Source organism: Acomys minous, assembly GCF_964271855.1.
Source record: "Acomys minous genome assembly, chromosome: 5".
Classification (NCBI taxonomy): Eukaryota; Metazoa; Chordata; class Mammalia; order Rodentia; family Muridae; genus Acomys; species Acomys minous.
Genome location: NC_140494.1, coordinates 120507144 through 120527828, shown reverse-complemented (window position 1 = coordinate 120527828; position 20685 = coordinate 120507144).

The following is a 20685-nucleotide window of genomic DNA, read 5'->3' as shown; positions in this document are numbered from 1 at the left end:
GGATGTCTAATTCCCAGCTGCCTGCTGGCGTGGTGAGCCCATGATTTCTTCAAGCTTTAGGGCAGCCGGTCGATTTGACAGACTATAGAATCATCATGAGGTCTAATCCTTGAGCACATATGTGAGAGATTCTCCAGACTGGGCTAACTGAGGTGCAGAGACCCACTCTAGCTATTGGCTGCACCACAGCAAGGGCTGGAGTCCAAGGCCGATTAAAAAGACAGTGAGGTGAGTCACTCAGTCGCTCTCTGCTTCTTTGTCACTGCTGTTTTTGTTTGTTTCAAAATAATCCCAGGCCATTACATAATTGAAACTCAGATAAGTCTTCTTCAACAGCAAAAGCTATCCCGCTCGGTTATTCTAAGTCGATTCTGTCAGTGGAGTTGGGGACAAATGTGGGTGGGAATTGTGAAACCACAAAGGGGCCTGAGGAGTAAGAGGGTTAGGGTCCTGCCTGGCCCAGAGGGGCTGCCTGCATGCATTCTGCATGCTGTGTCAGGTCTTGGGGTAGCTTTCTCTTCTCTCTGGGGAACGGTATCTCTCACTACCTTCTAGTAACAGGCAGGGTCAGTCACTATGGTGGGGAGTGAGCAAGACTGGACTGGTGGGCTGGGGGGGGGGCTGCTGTACTCAGCTCTAGACGGATGCCTCAGGCTCTGGCTGCTCTCCTGTCTCCTCGTGGAGGACCTCATGTAGCCTCTCAGCGTGAGCCAGAACCAACCCGTCTTTCCTTAAGTTGCTTCTTGTCTTTTTAAATCTATTTTTATCCAGGCAATGAGAAAAGGAACAAACCCACTTAGTGTCTCTTGCCTCCCTCTGAGGCTCGCAGGCCTAAACACACAGGTTCTGTTTCCTTGGGTTCTTCTTGTCTGTGGCCAGATGCTCAACAGACTCCGCCTTGGTCCCTGGAGTTGGCAGGACCTCATTGTCTTTGTGTCACCAGCCGCTGCCCCAAAGGACCCCTGAGGCAGGGTGTTTACCTGAGGGCTGCAACTGTGGGAAGGCTCCTGTGAAATGGGAGAGGTGATGGGGTGGGGGGTGATGTGGGGTGTTACTAGAAGGTCATTTTCTGACTCCCAGAGAGTATGTGTGCCCAGACCAGACACACCTCCCTTCCTAGAGCATAGTAAGGCCTGTGGGGGAGTCTGCACCTCACAGAAGAGGAAGGGACCGAGGATGCTCCAGGAATAGGTGGGGACATGACCTATGACCTGGATGAAATTCAGAGATCCTGGCTTATGTGTCAACTTGACTGAGCATAGAGACACCCAGAGAGCCAATAAAACACTCTGGGTGTGTTTGTGAGGAAGGTGTTAGTAGGCTGGGTAAAGAAGATTATCCCTAACATGGTAGATAGTCTCCAAGCCACTGACAAAGCCACTGACAAAATGTCAGGGAAGAGGAGCCTTGCTGTCTGCTCCATCAGGGGCATCTGTCTGTCCTGTTTTCAGCCAATAACGCTCCTGGTTCTTGGGCCTTCAGGCATGTGGGAGGCCCTCAGATGGACTCTGCTGCCTTCCACGCTCGCAGCCTCTGACCAGGTCACACTGCTGGCTCTCAGGCTTCTAGCCTGCAGACAAGAGACTGGGCGTTCTCAGAAGCCAGGCTGCCCCCACCAGCCCCTCCCTGTTCTTCTGTGTCTGTGGAGAACCCTGACTGTTCCTTTCAGCCAGTGGGACCAACAGGGCTCACAGAAGTAACACCACCCCTGGCTCTTTCTTGTCAGGAGTTGGGCTGACTGCCTAACAGTGTGTATGTTCTTCTTCCCCAGAACCATTTAGGTGTGACAGGATAAAACTCGTGTGTGTGTGTGTGTGAGAGAGAGATGGGGGTGGGGTGGGTAGGAGAGGGAAGGGAGAGAAAAGTGGGGAGCCCTCAAGTATCCTTCCTCAGAAACCATCTATCTGATTTTTTTCAAACAATGAGTCCCTCACTGGCCTGGAACTTTCCAAGTAGGTCTGGCTGGCTAGTGAGCCCCAGGGGCCTGTCTGTCTCCATCTCCCCAGTTCTAAGATTACATTTGTATACTATCACAGCCGGTTTTTTAAACATTACCATTATTGTGTGTGTGTGTGTGTGTGTGTGTGTGTGTGTGTGTGTGTGTTTGTGTGTATGTGTGTGGGTACCACTAGTGTACTCTGGTGTGCATATGGAGGGCAGAGGACAACTTGGGTGTTGGTTTTCAAGCTCAGGTAGTCAGGCAAGCGCCACTATAGAAGATTCTGCACACACACCCTGTTGTCTTCCTGTCTAGAGTCTGGGTTTTTCTTACATATGCTCATCGATTGAATTCAGGCCAGCACAAGTTTAGCCATCTCCCATCTTGAGATTCACTTTCTGATCCACGTTCACAGCCCAAGTGACCCTTTATACTACCAATGATGAGAATTCGGGATTTGTCCTGAATTTACCTTCTATAACTGTCTTCCCGAAAAGGCACATGGCAACTGGGGAGTTGGCCAGAAAATTAGAGGATGAAGAAAGATATTTTTTGGGAAAAAGACATTTCCGTGAATAATCTGGTTTACAAGCCTGATTACAAGAGGAATCCCAGTCCTGATATTTTTGATGCTAACTAGGAGTGAACTGCAGGGCCCCTGGATTCACAAAGGCTTTGTAATTGTTGTTTCCTTATCAGCAGATAGGTCTGCTAAAGTGAAGAAAGGCTCATTTGCTCAGAGTCACCGAGCCAGGAGGGAGGGGGTGCGGATTTGAACTTCTGCTACCTGCATCCATAGTAGAAATACTTGGATTCTCGATGCCTTCAGATCTGAAAAGCCAGAGAAATAGTCGCACACACACACATACATACACACACGCACACCCCCCCCCCCACCTGGAGATGGAAGGCACTAGGGACCACCCTTCCTAAGTGGTCAGTAGAGAAACTGTGGTCCAGGGCTGGGGAATGAACCATCCACAGATAGGCAGATATGGAGTGAGACTCAGGAGGGGGACCCTGGCACCCTGTCCCAACTGAGGGGTATTCACTCTCTTCACTGAGGGCTTCCCAGGAGGTTGATGTCAGACTCCAGTTTCAGCAGCCATGACCTTCAACCCTCCCAGTCCCCGTGGTAAGGATGATCTTCATTTTATAGAGGAAGAAAGGCAGGCATGCCGGCAGCCATATTGTTAGAAAGAACACAGCCCGGTGTAAGCCAGGCCTCTTGGAAGCCAGTCCTGCAGCCTTCAAATGCTCTTCCTCCTTACCTGGCTTTTATGATTATCATTACTAGTCATTACTAAAGCGACAGAAGGATTTTGAGTCTCGAATATCCTCTCTCTCTCTCTCTTATCTATCTATCTATCTATCTATCTATCTATCTATCTATCTATCTACCTGTCTATCTACCTCACATAGCTCAGGTCGAACTTGAACTCCCTATGGAGCCCAGGATGACTTTGAATCCCCGATGCTCCTCTCTCCACCTCCAAATGCTGCCTTGTAGTTGTCTGCAACCACACCCATTTTTGTGTGTGTGTGTGTGTGTGTGTGTGATGCTGAGGATTGAGCCCAAGGCTTCACACATCCTTTGTATGTGCTCCACCAACTGAGAGACGTGCCCAGCCCTTCTAAGAATCGTTTCTAAAGGAAAAAAATCATGCTCCATTTACAGTCAGGGCAAGCATCTGGGTTTAAGTGAGGCACTCCCCTGCCGCAGTGCAATTGCTTATGAATGGTTTGTGAGAGGGCAGGTGGGGAGGTGGGGGTGCAGGAAGACCCGGGCTCCTCTGGATGCGGTACTGGGAGCAACCATGCAGTGAGACCTGGGGTGGGTACGCACTAGAATGAAGTGGGGGTGATTTACACCTACTCTGTTCCAAGGATTTAAAAAAATTAAACAATTTATCTTTCTTTTATGTGCCTTGGTGTTTTGCACACATATATGTCTGTGTGAGGGCGTTGGATCTCCTGGACCCGGAGTTGCAGACAGTTGTGAGCCACCATGTGGGTGCTGGGAATCGAACCTGGGTCCTCTGGAAGAGCATCCAGTGCTCTTAACCGCTGAACCATCTCTAGCCCATGTCCCAAGGATTCTGAACACAAGCTCTTCCATGTTTGTGTGCACAAGAATATGCACATACACGCACACGGATGTCTCACTTCTCGAGTCGTCATATGTTCACACACTAATCGCACAGATGGAGATGACATGATTGTATGCCCTTTAGAGAGAGGAGCTAGAACAGAAAGCTCAGGAGCCTGATGCCTTGTCCAGCCGAGGAACCTGGAGGGCTTCCTGCAGGAAGCAAGGTCTTAGGAGGGTTTTAGGGAAAACATGGACTGGACTGCTTACCTTCATCAAGTGGGAGACGGATGGCCTGGGTTTCTGGGTGCTCTGAGGATGTGTGTGCCTCTTCCTTTGAAATAGTCTTCTCTATGCCTTTCAGCTAAAAGTCTGTCAGCCAAATTCCTTTATGTTTTTTTTTTAATTCTAAGTTCTCTAATCTCCCCATACCCCTTAGCTTTTTTTTTTTTTTCGAATTCCTTTTGAAATAAATCATACTTGCCTACTGTCACAACATGAAGACCACTTGACAGGCATCTATCCTGAGATAACAAATCAGTGCCTGTCAGCCAGTTGGCTCCAGGGTCCAGCAGGCCCCCCCCATCAGCTCTCAGAATCTGGCATGATGGTCCCCTTCCCACATGCCCAGCCACAGGGGAAGAGACACACGCTGTAACGGGGCGTTTCAAAACTCCCACTCCCTTAAAACAAAAATATTCGAACAGCCTGAATTCTTGTCATCTTCCTTCTGGGAGACTGGCATTTTCCAAGTAGCAATCACCAGATGACAAATTATTGCAGAGAATGATCAATATATTGTTCATACAGTTGGCATTTGGGAGAGCAGACTGCTATCCAAAGAGATGATCTTGGAAGAACTGGTAGGTGGGCAAAGTCTATCAGTGAATCAATAAGTAAATATTTCTCAAGTGTGTCCTGGCGTGAGAGGAAGTGGTGTGCAGTTCTGAATAAGGCTGGCTGTGCAGACCTGGGCTTGCTCTGACCACTGCTTCTTTCCTTTCATTTATTTATTTGTTTGTTTATTTTAGTTTGTTTTTTGTTTTATTTTATTTTATTTTATTTTATTTTTTGAGACAGGGTCTTTCTAAATAGTCTCTTAAGGTTTTGTTTGTTTGTTTGTTTTGGTTTTTCCAGACAGGGTTTTTCTGTGTAGCCTTGGCTGTCCTCGTCTTGCTTTGTAGACCAGGCTGGCCTCAAACTCACAGCAATCCACCTGCCTCTGCCTCCTGAGTGCTGGGATTAAAGGCATGTGCCACCACCACCTGGCCTTTCTAAGTAGTCTTGGCTGTCCTCTAAATCTCTGTGTAGTCCAGGCTGACCTCGAACACACAGAGCTCTGCCTGCCTCTGCCTCTGCCTCCTGAGTCCTGTGGTTAAGATGTGGGCCGCCATGCCTGGCTTTGGGCAAGCTTCTTGGTCCAGAACATGCACCTTGGCTTTCTCCAAGATATGAGGCCTACAGTCCTTATCAGGCCCAAATATGTATGATAATGCACACAGTGACGTCTCTCTTGCCTGTGAGTAGGGTCACCCCAACACCAGCCCAGCCCTCTAGAAGACCTGTGCTCCAGACTGCATGCAGCAAGTCCTAAGAGCGGCTGTGACTCTGAATGTGGAGGAGGGGCCTGGAGCCTGGTCACTGGGGATTTGGTATCGGAGCAGGCCTCCTTTGGCTCTCTCTCTCAGATGATCACATCTTTAGAGAAAAAATCGAGACCAGTTCCTGCACAGAGCGCATGTGCTGGGTGGTCCCCGCCATCTCCTGGGCTCTGCCCAAACCGTACCCTCCTGGGAAATCACCACAAACACTGCGTTTGTACTTCTTTCCCACAGACGGCAGCCGGGAGCGTTCCCATATGGAACAGAACGGCCAGATGTTCAGCTGACTCGCTCTCCCACTTGAAGCTCAGCACCACTGACCCCCTTCCCCCCCCCCAATCCCCGGTGCCCCCCAAACGGACCTTTGGATTTGCACTTAACTTATTCAGGTTTTCTTTAGCCACTTGCCCTGGTTGACTCCTGAGCCAGGCAGATGTCTTCTGCTCTTCAACTTCAGAAGCCAAAATAGATGTGGGGAAATGACTCAGAGGCCAACCAGGCTGGCACTCGACCCAGCCGTTCATTTACCTTCCCACACCTCTGGAAAGGGTGGGTGACACGGGCCATGGTTGGGATGCAGGCCCAAGTGTCCCTAAAGAAAATATTTGGATTCTTTCTCTTCTGACGAGCCTTGCTCTGAAGTCTCATTATTGGAGGTCGCAGAGTCAGGGCTCCGGCGGTCCCTATGGAGGATAGGCAGGCCTGAACTGCTGCACATCTCATGGGAGTCAGTAAGCCAAGGGTGGGAGCCAGACTCAGCCAGCAGAGTTAAACCAGAACATACAGCCACAGAGGAAGGGGCTGGGCTTACTGCTCCATGGTGGTGGGGGCGGCGCTGGGAGGGTGGTGAAGAATTGCAGAGGAGGGCATAGACTATGCAGAAAAGATGTGGGCACCAGGGATGCCAGGACTGACAGGGCAGACAGGCCTAGAGCCTGGGAAGGAGAGGAGGAGGCATGGTGGGGGGTGGGGGGGTGGGGGGTGGGGGGTGAGTGGGGGGGTGGGGGGGGTGAGTGGGGGGGGTGGGGGGGTGAGCAGTGGGGGGGCGGGACTTCTCTGACAGAGGACAATGGATGCTCTTTAGTTTTGGCTCTCAGGGGATTCTAGAAGAAGAGCCAACTATGCAAATGAATGTAAAAGCGGAGGTGGGTGGGGCAGAGCAGGAAGGATTTGAAAGGCCTGTTTTGGTAGATGGTGGGCGAGGTGTGGTAGCCGCTGGACTCCAAAGAGCAGAGCAGAATTCTTGTGGAGCCTGCCCAAGACCCTGGCTCTGGCTGTAGCTCTACCCTGCCACTCATGTGTTCCTACGAAGCATCTACTGTTGCTATTGCTCTTGCCAAGAAGGCTACTGTCCTCTGTCTGCTGACTCAGCAGGACATGGCCAAGGCCTGCTGAGCTGTGTTCCCAGCTCCATTCGTCAGCTCCCACGCAGGACTTCCCATAAAAGCCGTTAGGTTATTGCGGTGGCGCGGTGGCTTGCAATCTGGTTCTGGTGATTGATTGTCCTGGGACAGGTGTGAGGTGGAGCACCAGCAAGGCCCCCTGTCACCTAACGCCCACTTCTAGCCCATCTTGGTTCCCTCTCCTGCTGCCTCATCAAGGATTGAATTAGGTTTTATTTTAGACTATCAAGCCGGCAGACAATAAATGAATTGTCTGTTGGGCAACAGGAAAGCTCACCGTGACTTTGTCCTGTGACCTATGACCCAAATTTAATAAACATTCGTGCTTGGCTCTGTCTACCCTTGCTGTGCTCTGTCCTCCTCCACCCCTGCCAGAGAGGATCGCGGTCCCAATTTCCTTCCCCCAACCCCAACTTTTCCCCTTAGAGACAGTGGCTGGATTGAAGCAGGCTTAAACTGCTCCTGTCCCCTCTACCTAGACAGCTCAGGGTCCAGTGAAGCTCACCTCTGTAGTGTTCCTTTCGAGGCTGTGGATGGACATGGGGCTTTCTACAGAAAGGGTCCAGCCTGGGAGTCTTCCTGTCCCTGACAACGGAAACATTTTCCCCTGGAGGGCTCATATCTCTTCCTATTCTATTGAGGCTCAACACTCAGTTCATGCTTTACAGACAGTGGGTGAATGATCTTTGCTGAAGGTTCCATCCTAGGCCCCTCCCTGGGCTAGTTGCAGCACAAAAGCAATTAGCAAATGAATCTCTCAGATCCTAGGGCCGGCAGGCAGCAGCCCATAGTGCATGGTGGCAACCCCTCCCAGGTGTCCCAGGTGATTGGCACCTGGCAGGTGTATGTCCCCTCTTGGCATGGGGACCTTACTGTTCTAGGGTCCCCCCGCCATCCCCCCCAAGATCTCTACCTACAGAAAGTGAGCTGTAGAACTTGCAGAGGCGGAGCTTCACACACTGAAACCTTGGCCCTCCCAGTCAACAGCTGAACCCTGACCTGAGGTCTTAGGCCTAGCTGGAGGATAAGCCAGGACACCTGGTCTGTGACAATTTGAGGTGGCCTGGAGCCAGGCAGCTGGAAAGGACCCAGGGTCACTGTCCTGGTGGACTGTCCTGTCACTGTCATGGTCCTGAGGGAAATCTGACAGCCCTCCTAAATGCTGCTCAGGCAGGACAGGGCTCCATTTCGAGAAAGGAGAAGGGAGGTTCAGGGCAGCACTGGGAAAGGCACAATTTTCCAGACTTCTGCCAAGTGGCCTCTTGTCGCGCCCCCCCCCCCCCCCCCCCCGTTATTCACCTAGCGTGATAAGGAGAGGGGTTACTGAGGACCCTACTGGCTGCAACACCGTGGAAGTGGCCACGCCTCTTTTGCTCTCTGGTCAGGAAGAAGATGGACCCTGCTGTCTTAGTTTGCTTCTCTGTTGAGGTGATAATAAACTGCATAACCTAAAAGGACTTGGGGAAGGCAGGGTTTGTTTGGCTTGCAGGTCACAGCCAATCATTAAAGGAAGCCAAGGCAGGAACTCAGAGCAGGAACCTGGAGGCAGGAACCCAAGTGGAGACCTGGAGACCATGGAGGAACACTGCTTACTGCCTAGTTCAGCTTGCTTTCTTATGTAATCAGGGCCATCTGCCCAGGTATGATACCACGGACAGACAGTAGCCTGAGGCCTCCCACGTCATTCTTTAATCAAATGCCCCACAGGCATGTCCACAGGCCCTGTCAGAAGACAATTTCCCAACTGAGGGTCCCTCCTCCTGGGTGACTCTGCTTTATGTGAAGTTGACAAATACTAACGAGACCACCCGTCCTGATTGTCTGCCATGCCTGGTCAGGACAGAAAAGGTGTCACCTCTGAGGGCCTGTCTAGGCAGAGGACATTTGGATCGCTGCCACTGTGATGGCCTGAAGAAAGGCTCTTGCTTGGCCAGGCTAGTGTTGTGTGGACCTGTCCCAGGACAGTGGCTTCCAAGGTGGTACCTGGGGAATGGCTGGAGCCGGAGGAATCTATAGGCATTAACCGAGGGCAGCACCAGAAAACGTAGATTCACCAAACTAAGTACAACCTGACCCATGCAGACCTGCACTGATGCTGAGAAACCTTTAATAAAGTTCCAGTGGATGGGTCTAACTCCTTAGACTGTTAGGGGCTGCCTGGGAGGAGCAAGTGTCCCTTTTCTACTGGGGCTGGGGCTTTCCTGGGAGGTGAGACTTGGAGTGTTAAACTAGAGATCGCTCTAGGACAAACCAAGATGGTTGGCCCTCTTGACTGCCATTTCCTAGCTGTAGTTGCCTTGGAGATGAGTCCCTTACTGGATGAAGGTAGTGTCTTGGAGTCTGGGAGGGGGAAATCTCTCTGTATCCACCTGCCCTTTCCAGCCCTGGTGCCCACCTGTCCCCACCTGTCTACAGGGAGAGGGGTATTCTGATCTTTGTGGAGTCTGCCATCTGACACACTTAGCTGAGCTAGGTCTGTCTGTTCAGGGACATGGGGCTGAGTTTTGAAGGGTTCATTTGAGAGGTAACCCGCAGTGACCACCTCTCTAAGCCATGACCTCCATCCAATCTAGCCACAAGGCACATGTTTACCTCTCCACGCCTTCCTCCTGGGCTCTCAGTGGCTGCATCCTGGAAATGGGGTGGGAGTTGCTATGTGTTAGGCTTCCTCCTCCTCCTCTCCCTCCTCTTCCTCTTCTTCCTCCTCCTCTTTTTCCTCCTCCTCCTCCTCCTTTGGTTTTTCAAGACAGGTCCTGGCTGTCCTGGAATTTACTCTGTAGACCAGGCTGCATCCTGGAGGGCAGGGTGGGAGTTACTATGTATTAAGCTTCCTCCTCCTCCTCCTCTTCCTCCTCCTGCTCCTCTTTCTCTTCTTCCTCCTTTGGTTTTTCAAGTCAGGTCTTGGTTGTCCTGGAACTCACTCGGTAGACCAGGCTGGCCTCGAAATCGCAGAGATCCACTTGCCTGTGCCTCTCAAGTGCTGGGATTAAAGGCGCGCACCGCTGCCACCACCACCCGGCTAGGTTTCTTGATCCATGAGCAAAGCATTGAGGGGCAAAGGTAGGGAGCAATGCACTTAAGCTTCCACAAGTCAGAGCCCAACAAGAAGCCTGTGCACACTCAGAGCGGCTATGGCCAGCTATACAGTAAGTGCCCAACGCACGCGTACCACTATTGTTGCTAGTGAGTTTGTGATTAGAGTACATGGCTCATGCCCACTGCATCAGGCTTCAGACAAGCCTGGGGAGTGAGCTGGATTGCCTTTCTTTACCCACATTGGACAGGTGAAGCTGGCCTTGTTGGGACAGAAGAGTGTTAGAGATCATTATCCAAATTGGCTGGGCCGTGGGCCGTAGCTGAGGTCTCTGGATTCTTAGGCCAGAACACCTTGCAGCCTCTCTGACTTGGTGATCAGCTGTGTGTCTGGGGGTGGGGGTGGGGGCACGGTGTGTGGGTATATTGCACCTGTGTATGTATGCGTGCGGAGATGCGGAGGTCAGAGGGCAACCTCAGGTGTTTCTCAGGCACCCTTTTCTTTTTTCTTCTCTTTGTTTTTGCTTTTGCAACTGGGTTTTTTACTGGCCTGGAATTCACCAAATAGCCTAGGCTATAGCTGGTCAGTCAGTAATCCTCAAAAACCTACAAGTCTCCCTCTCTCCAGTTTGGGCATTCCAAGTACGTGCTGCCATGCTTGGGTGATTTTAGGTGGGTTCTGAGGATCAAACTCATGTCCTCTTGCTTGCAAGGCAAACCCTTTGCTGACTAAACCATCCTCCACACTACAGTTTGGCCGAGCTAACACCTGACGGGCTTGCTAGTAAACTGCAGTGAATACCATCTCCCTCTCCCACACTACCCCCCAGGAAGTCTAGCTCAGGTTTTGGTATCAGACAGCCCTGAGTTTGAATCCTAGCCATGGTCCCTGAACAGCTGTGTGGCTGTGGGTTTGTCTTTTCATTTCCTCTAAGATTGTCACATGTGTCTCCCAGGGTGGTTGTGAGCATTAGGGAGGAGTCTTGAACACACCTCCCGTGAACCCCAGTGAGCTTCAACAAGCCTTACTGACTCTGGAAGGATGACTGGATCCAAGCACTGTTTCTAACCTGGGCATACACTTTCTTTGGAGCTTAACACAGAGCCAGTCCCCATGGATGCTCTAGCCATCTTAGCTCAGCCAGAGAGACCCGAGGAGAGGAGCTCAGCTGAGCCTGAACCTTTGAGATCAATGTTGTCATCCCTAGGGGCGGCTGGAGTGCTCCCAGCAGAAAAGGCAGCCAGCATCCCTCCGTCCAGCCATGCATCTTCCTTCCTGAGGGCTCCGGTTTATTTGCCTACTCTTCCCTCCAGTGGACACGCTGCCCCACCCCCAGTGGGGAGAAGGCTGGCTTCTGAAGCAGAGACTCTGTCAGGCGGACAGCAGACATTGCTCCCACCGCTGGAACCGTCTCCCCCCACAGACACATCCTCTCCACCGTGATATCTCACTCAGCTCACCTAGAGAATGAAATTAGAAGTCACGTCAACTCTCCAGAGCCTTGTTAGATCAATCTGACTTACACAAAACAGGCCAGACAGAGTGTGAGGTTTCCATGAAATTAGGCTGTGTCCCCAGGGGCTGCCTCGGAGCTATCCAACATTTCAGAAAACTGCCAGGCACCCTTTTGCATAATTTATCAATTACACACGATGCTATTCATTGCAGGCGAGAGACAGGAGGCCTGACCTGGGGTGGAGGGGGCCCTGGGAGCAGTGTGTCTAGAGACAGGAAACCCAGACTCTCCTCTCCACCCTCAGATGGAAGGATGGCGAGCTCGGGTGAGTTCTTGGTATCCTTGCAGGGGGCGCCCAGCCGCAGATCAGGATTTGCATTAGATCTAGAATGTGTTTCAGTGTCATATTTGTGGAATCTGAATGCTGTGATGGTTGGGAAAGAGATGCCCAGAGCTTGGGCTGTGCCTGGTGCGGTGCAGGAGGAGTATTGAATGATCATGTTGGGTGTGGTGTGCAGGTCGCCAGGAGTCTGTCTGGTGGCTGTTGCTCTTAGGATGCCCCTTACATATGTCTATCATGCTAATGTCTCAGGTCACCTTTGCTTCTGAGTTGACATCACCCTGTGAGGAAGTCAGCTGTGCTGCTGCTGGGAGAGTTGAACTTCGTGGACAGATGCTGAGGCACAGGTACAGGGAGCAGGAGAAGTGTGCCCAAGGCCACCAAAATCATTGTCCTTACCTCAGTGGCCTCTCTCCAACCCCACCACCCATCCCCTCCCTCTTGTGGGCCCCACTGTACTAGAACAGACTTTCCTGCTGTTAGCAACACTGGTTAGATTTGTTTCCTGCCCATCCAAGGGCAGAGAGCTGAGCCACGTCTGTTTCTCAGGCACTTGGTCAAGGGCCTATCTTGTCATGGATGCCCAGAAAGTTGATGGATGGAGGGATACAGGGCAGATGAAGGACAGACAGAACCCACTTGGCGATGTCACTTCTTTGGCTCCAGTCCAAGCCTTCTGACTCTGGGTTCTAGCAAAACAGGCTCTTGATGTCGCCTTCTGTGCTGGGACTGAAGCTCCACCCGAAGGCTTTGCAGGGCAGGACTTGTATCCTCGGTTTGCCCCATGCTTGACCTTTGGTGCATGTTGTTAGGATTTTATTTTAGTCTGTCTACCTGTGATGTCACTGCTTACCTGCCACGGGGGCGTGGCCCTGCCCTGGGCCATATAAAACACACTTCCCACATGGCTCTGTCTCTCTACCTCTCCACTCTCTCTGGGGTACCCCTTTCCCCCTTTTCCTTCTCCCCGCATGCTCATCTAATAAATTCCGTATACATAATATCTGCCTGGTACCTTGTATTCTATCATTAATCTTTAATTTTTTATATACAACACACATAGTAAAAGGACTTGTGGGGAAATAGGATTTGAACCCAGGCCCAGTAGATAGCAAACTTTATATTCAGTTTATTAATCCACCATGTTATTACCTTGCTGATTTGTGTGTGTGTGTGTGTGTGTGTGTGTGTGTGTGTACTAGCTGTTCATGTGTGCATGTGCACCCATCAACTTTTGTTTATTTATTTTATTATAGTTTGGATTTCTGAGATAGAGCTTCTCTGTGTAGCCCTGGTTGTCCTGGTAGCTTTGTAGACCAGGCTGGTCTTAAACTCAGAGATGAGCCTGCCTCTGCTTCCTCCTGAGTGCTGGGATTAAAGGCATGTGTCACCACGCCTGGTTCATCAACCTTTTTAAAACAAGATCTTGCACTGGTGCGGGCCTTGCCTGTTGGATTGGCTGACAAGGCAGAGCACCCAGCACTGAGGTTGCTCATCTCCACACCCAGTTTCTTCATGGCCCTGATCACCATCCATGAAAGGCAAGTACTTTACCAGCCGAGCTCATCTCTGCCCCACATTGTCTAACTGTCCACTCGCCCATTTTCAGGCCTTGTAGGACTGGGGCTATGCAGGTAGGCAGGCCGAGAAGAGCCAAGTCTTCCTATGGGACAGGTAGGGTTGGAGGTTCAGCTGAGAGGAGTTACCCGCCCACCGCTCATTCCCTAGCGGGCAGAACTCACCCCTCAGCCCACTGATTCCAAGGCAGCCAGGTACTCAGCAGCTAGGTTTATTTGTTTTTCTTTGTGATTTTTCTTTTAAATTAGTAGGCTGAATTGAATACGCAAGGCTCCCACCCCTACCCCAGTGCCTTTCCCACAGCAAGGAGCACAGCAGGATGAGGTTTGCTATCAGCCAGGAGCCTCAGTCACTGAGGCTGAACCAAAGGCAATTTCACTCGGCTGAAGTTCTAAATTATCTGCCTGGCAAACACGGGCTCTGATGATGAGGCCTAGTAAGCACTCATTATCTTCCCGGAGGGGCCCCGCGGCGTGGAGGCGGGGTGAAGGCACGTGGGGGAGGGGGGCTGTCTGCTATCTCAGAACTGGAAGGTCACAGAGGCTGTGGGTGGCAAGAAGCCAGGAAGGAGCCCTTCCCCGCCTGCCCCAGGACTTTCAAGAGCAGCTCTCTTGAGTAGGCTGTCCCTGGCCTAGGATCATGCAGACTGGTTTCTGAGGAGTTGGTGTTCATCTCTTCCAACTCCACAAGGCATAGACCAGTCCCCTGGGTCTGAGTGTGTGAGAGTTCAAAGGCTGAAGGATGCGGGCAGTACAGGCCCCTGCTTAGAGATGTCTGCGGGTGGGGTGGGGTGGGGGCGAGGGGCTGTTTGCTGCTATTGTCTGCAGGGAAACTCCTTAGCAGCTGTTTCTCCAGCCTCCATGGAAATTAAAGCCAGGAAGCTAAGCACTGGGTGATTATGGGTTCAAGTTGCTTATTAATAGCCCACAAAGGATTGTCATGGGGTTTCTAGGCAGAGCCCACAGAGGATTGCTGGCGCGGGGACTACTTCCTGGCTCTGCTGCCTGAGAGCACAGCTTACTCGAGGCTCTCTTCTTTAATACTTCTAACCTGCAGGAGGCTCCCAGCCCAGAGAGGCAGCAAGTGCCCAGGAAGGGGTAGGGGGGATGGGGGTGGCGGGGGATGTGGGGTTGGGGGGGTTGGCTGTGGGGGCGGTGAAGACTGGGGGGTCTTGGGTGACACATTCCAGGTTGGAGCATCAGGTCCTTTAGGCAAATTGTCAGTGAAGTCTAGGAGTTTAGTTCTTTGAAAACTCCCACCAAATCCTGCCTGCTGCCTGTCTCTACAAATAAAGTTTTATAGACACGGTGGCTTGGCTGCTTTCAAGCTGCGAAAGGAACTGGCCCACAGAGCCTAAAACATTTCATCTCTTGTTCTTTAGGTTTTGCCCACCCTCAGGTAGGGGACAGTGTGCATTTTCAGAGTTGTTCTGGAACAGATTTAAATGTCACCTGTGTTTTGTTTCTGTATGCCCTTGGGCGTGGTCCTTCCCCAGCACCTGGATCTTTCCACGTTCAAACGGGCTGCTGATGCATTAGTTAAGCCTGCGATTTGGCATTCTTCTGAGAGGTCGGCTAACACTGCCCCGCCCCCACCTCCTGGAAATGGCTGGGACGCCCGCTTTAGTAACTTGTCCAGAATGGCATAGCATGGGGCTTTTCGAAGGTAGGCAGTGCGTACAGCTCCAGGTTGTGGTTTTGCCTGCTGTGCATATGGCCTCTCTCCAGGCCCCTGTGGATCAGGGGCTAACAGAGCTGACCCATTGCCCTGGAACGTACTGGGAGCTGGGAGCTTAGCGTGTGTTAGCCCAACCCCACCTTGCATTATTTTCCTCATTTTTTTTTCTTTTTCTGCATCTCCCCCAGAATGAGGGTCCTGGGCCTTCGAATCCAGAGGCTTAGGTCATCGTGTCCCCACCTGTCACTGCCAAAGCTGGGGGTATCATGCACACTGCTGTGTTTCGCTGTGCTCTCCCCCTCTTCCTGCCTGCCACGCTCTCCCTCCCACTGTTTAGTTAATAATAACATATCATGCTTCTGTCTCAGATGCATATCAGTGGTGTATAATTATTTATGGAGAAATAGACAGATGAGTCCCTGCTTGGACCATTTTCACGGGCAGCCCTACCTAACGCTTAGCATCCCTCTCTCCCTTAGCCTAATAACACTGTCCACTTTAGATGCTGGGGCCGTGATTTATTAGGTAATTTGTTTCTTCTCTGTGGCTTGGGCCTGCCTGTCATCAATATAATAGAATGATGGACGTGCAGAGTGTAGACACCAGACATTAAAAACTAGGCAAATATTACCCATTTCAACTCCTTGTCTGGCCACAGCCAATCAGCAGCCAGCGCCAGCCTCTGCTTGTCCGAGGAGAAGAGAAAGATTGCTGAAGAACACCCAGGGCCCGACTTCCTACAAAATGGCTCTTTGCAAACCGGTGCTCTGCTGCTGAGAAGATGCCCAGAAGATATGTGTGTCCTACATGCATGGACACATACATATACATGTACTCGTGAGCACACACACATACACATGTACTCGTGAATACACACACACACACACACACACACCCACAAACACACACACACACAGAGAGAGAGAGAGAGAGAGAGAGAGAGAGAGAGAGAGAGAGAGGCAGACACGCACGCATGCACAGCACAGGAATCCATCTGAGAGACTGAGGAGGAAAAGGGACAGATAGGGGAGCTGTGGCCACTTACCTCATCTCTCTGGACCAGAATTGCCTCATCTGTCAACCGAGCAGGTGGATTAGGTAAGCTCCATGTGGCCTTCCAGCCGCCAAGAGCGCTATGATGTGACCAAGGTTATGGAGGATGGAGGAGGCGGGGTTGAAAATTGAGCCCTTGGCTGTCTGGTGCACATTTAACACTCTACCCACACTGTTGTCATTGATCATAATTGTAATCATGGCTCTCAGTCTCGTCACTATCAATAGCTTTATCACAATCACTGAGGTCATATAACTAATAAATGATCCTTAATTGCATCATCAAGAGAATCATCAGAGCCATTATTGGCAAACTCATCTCGCCCTCCCCATCAGCACGCTGTTAATTTCATGGTATGGTTCTATGGATTCCAGTGTTTCAAGGGTCGGGTGTTATTTAACCCTCGCTGCCATCCTAGGAGATTGGCACCACTCCAGTTATTCATATTTAATAAATGAGGTGACTGAGGGCCAAAGTGGCTAAGTAACTTTTTGGAAGTCACACAACAAGTCGGTGCCTGGCTCTGGATTCAAACTCACATCTGTTTCCAGAGAAGGCTTCCAATCACAATGCTATCCATCACCAGGGTTGTAGCACAGATGATAGCTCTCATGGGCTGAGCATGACCGTTTTTATGACGTAGGCGTCACCAAGATGCACACTAGCATCTCTCTGTAGTCATGTGCATGTATGTATGTGGATGCCTGTGCACATGCGCATGCACAAGGAAACCAGAAGTCAACATCAGGTGTCCTCTTCAATTGCTTTCTATCTTCTTCTTTTTTTTTTTTTTTTGAGGGAGTGTCTCTCACAGAACCCAGAGTGCATTGGTTCATCTAGGTTGGCCAGCCAATAAGCTACAGGGATCTGCCTGTCTCTGACTCCTCAGCACTGGCGTTACAGATACTTGCTTCTACACCCACTTTTATGTGGATGCTGGGGTCTAAATTCAGGTCCATGTGCTTGCCAGATAGTTATCAGCTGACTCGTCTCCCTAGTCTAGTGTAGCATCTTTGAAACACTCTCAATGTCATCCATGGCATCGGTCTCATTGCTAATGCTGGCATTGCCAATGTCAAGATCAGGGTTAGCAATATTGGTACCAGCGCTATTTAGATACGGACACCATCACTAATCACAAGCAGTATGGTCACTGCCATCAGTGTAGCTCACACCAAAAGATCGGTGCCATCAAAAGCGCTTTCTTAACAGTAACTGCTAATCCCGAGACCATGCTTGTCAGTAAAATAACATAGTAATGGCTGGTTTTAACTGTCAACGTACACAGTCTAGAATCGCCTGTGAGCAATTCCCTTGCTCTGTTGAGATGGGAAGGCCTGTGCTCAATGTGGGCAGTGCCACTTCATGGTCTGAATGAAAAGGAGAAAGCAAGCTGAGTGCTAGAACCCATGCATTTTTAATTGCTGCTCTCTGCTCCTGACTGTGAGTGTGTCTGTTCAGCTGCTTCAGGTTTTTGCTGCCCTGACTTCCTCACAATGCTGGGCTGTAACCCAGAACTGTGAGCTAAATAAAGCCTTTCTCCATTAAGGTAATTTATCGGGATACTTTTTAAAAATTCCTTTACAAGATTTACTTACTTTTTATGTGTGTGTGTGTGTGTGTGTGTGTGTGTGTGTGTGTGTGTGTGTTTATGTTTGAATGTGCACCGTGTGCTTGCAGTACCCAGAAGGTGCTGCAGAGGCAGGCCAGAAGAAGGAGTTAGCTCCTCCTGTAATGAGACTTAACAGGCTGTTGTGAGCTGCCTGGCCTGGGAACAGAACCCATGTCCTCTGCAAGAGCAGTTAATGCTCTGAGCCACTGAGCCTACTCTCCAGCCCCTGGGACGGTATTTTATTACAGCCTCACAAAATGAAACTAAGACAATCACAATCTTACAACTCTCACAGATGGTAGAATCCTTTGATGAGCCACGGACATCATCATCTAGGAGGAATCAGTCATCAGTATTGTCAACAGCACTGACAGGAGGTTCACAGCTCCTTAAAGTCAGTTGCCCATCACAGGTGCTCACCAATACAATCGAAAAGCCAAATCGACTTCTTTGGTTAAATGGGCATCATAAAAACCAACCCATTGTTATTGCCAGAAACATACCCTGCTGAGTTCGTTCTTGAGGGCTGTGCGGTCTCTTTTCTCCCTGGTTCTGCTCAGGTAAGCTGTGAGGAACAGGGGCACATATGCATTTGATTTGTGGGTGCGTGGCCCATTCCAATGTTTCTGGGCTCACTGGGAACCTGCAATTTCTCCATCTCCTGAGTCAGGTGAGTTCCTGCTGGAAATCCCTCCCCATCAGATTACACAGCTCCCTCCGCAGTGTCATCTGCTCCCCTTCTTCCTGGTCTTTACGGTGTGTGATTTTAGGGGAGGTTGAGGCATCTTACAGCTCATCTCCCATTCGCCTTGTTTACAGGCTCATCTCCTGCCCCAGGGAGTAAGCTCCTGAGGGTAGGGCTAGGTTGCCCCACACCCCTGAGACACACTACACAGAATCTTCTTATGTCTTCCACATGGGTGGTGAATGAAAGACAGGGAATTCCGGCTAGTCCACAAGGATCCACTCTGACGTACAAAGAGAACCAGGCTGTGAAGAAGAGATAAACCTATTTTTGTTATGATCCCAAGTGTGTGATGGGGGAACAGTCTTGTGAGAGCACAGGTGATGTTAATCCACTAGAAGACAAACCACCTTGTGTGGGAGTTTAATTGTTGCCAGCTGAAAAGATCCATGAACAGACTCTGGGAGGAGATATATAAATGAGTCCAGAACTGGAGGTGGGGCTTTTGGAGACTTGGGATAGTTTTGGCTGCTCATCGCTCCACTTCGAGACGCTCCTAGAGAAAACCACTCAAGGGAAGGCTTTGGGGCTCCGGGCTCCTGCTGAGGTTCCGGGTTCTGGTTACTCCAGGTTCCAGCAGAAGAAATCTTGCTGATTACACCGTGAGAATCATTCCTCAGAACTGATATCCTTACGTTTTTTTTTTTTTAAATTGTATTCTTTAACCCTCTTCTATTGTTTCAGTTAGTTGGGTTATAAGTGGCGTACTCTCGGTTAATAAGTTCGTAATAAAATATATTTGTTAAGAAAATTTAGCCAATCAGGTTGGGACTAGACTGCAGGCCAGATCGCCCTCAGTGTGCACCTTATGCACTCTCCTCATGGTTGTGGAGGTGATCTAAGGGAGGAAGGGCTTTGTGCGGCTCACGATTCAAGAGCGCTTACAGTCCACGGTGGAGTATGAGGTGGCGTGGTTACCGTTGTGTTGGAAGTCAGGAGGCAGAGAGAGATGGGTGCTGGTGCTCGGTCCCTTTCTCTGGGCCCCCAGCATTTAAGGTAGGTCTTCCTTTCTCAGTGCCGTGGTTTGAATGAGAATCGCCTCCATAGACCATGCTAGAATGCTTGCTCCCCCGATGGTGGAAGTGTTTGGGAAGGATGGCGTTGATGGAGGACGTGTGTCACTGGGAGGTGGCCTTTGAGGTTTCAGAAGCCTACACCGTTCCATTTAGTTCTCTCTGCCTTATGCTTGTAGGTCATCCATAAGCTCTCAGTGCTGCTGCAGCTCCACATCCGCCTGCCTGCTGCCATGCTCCCGGCTATAACGGCCGTGGGTTCACCATCTGAAGCTGTAAATAAGGCCCCAGTTAAATGCTTTCTAAGTTTCCTTTGCTATGGTGTCTCTTAACAGCAGTAGAAATGTAGCTAAGACACTTAGTTAACCCTTTCTAAAAACACTCTCATGGCCTCTTCTTCTCATGGCGATTCTAATTCCAATTAAAATGGCATTCAAGACTAACCACCATACAGTGCAATGGACTGTTCATATGTCCTCCTTTGTTGCCTGCTCCTTTCCTCTTCCCTCTGCTCTTTCCAGTCTTCTTCCTCTTCCTCCTCCTCCTCCTCCTCCTCTTCTTCTTCTTCTTCTTCTTCTTCTTCTTCTTCTTCTTTTCTTTCTCTTTCTTCTTCTCCTTCTCCTCCTCTATCGCCTCCTCCCCCTCCTCCTCCTCCTCCTTTTTTTCCAAATCAAAGAGTTGTCCCCTTTCAACACCCAATTTACTGGCAAGTTTCATGCCTCTGTCTTGCAGACATCTCCCCTGCTGGCCCATGTTTCACTTGCTCCTCCAGTCACCAGCTCAGCCCCCACCTTTCCAGCAGGAGTCTCTGTGTCATCTCCTGTCTGGGAATGCTGCTTCCATTCCAGTCTCCTAAGCTGCCCTGAGTGGGAACCAGATTTCTCTTTCATAATAGAAGTTCACATTCAAATCTGACCTGTGGCCTCCCACTTCACGTGAAATAACATCTAGCCTGCCTTCTGTACCATTCCACAGCGTCCCCTAGCTCTGAGAGCATGCCTCCTTCTCACAGGGGCTTTCTGAGGTCACCATCATGAACTTGAGCCCCTTACTAGATGCTTTCACAAGCTCCTGCAGGGGCCTCTTGGTCTTGGCATTTTGTGCATTTGGGAACAATGTTAGGGGAAGTGTTAGGGGAAGTGCA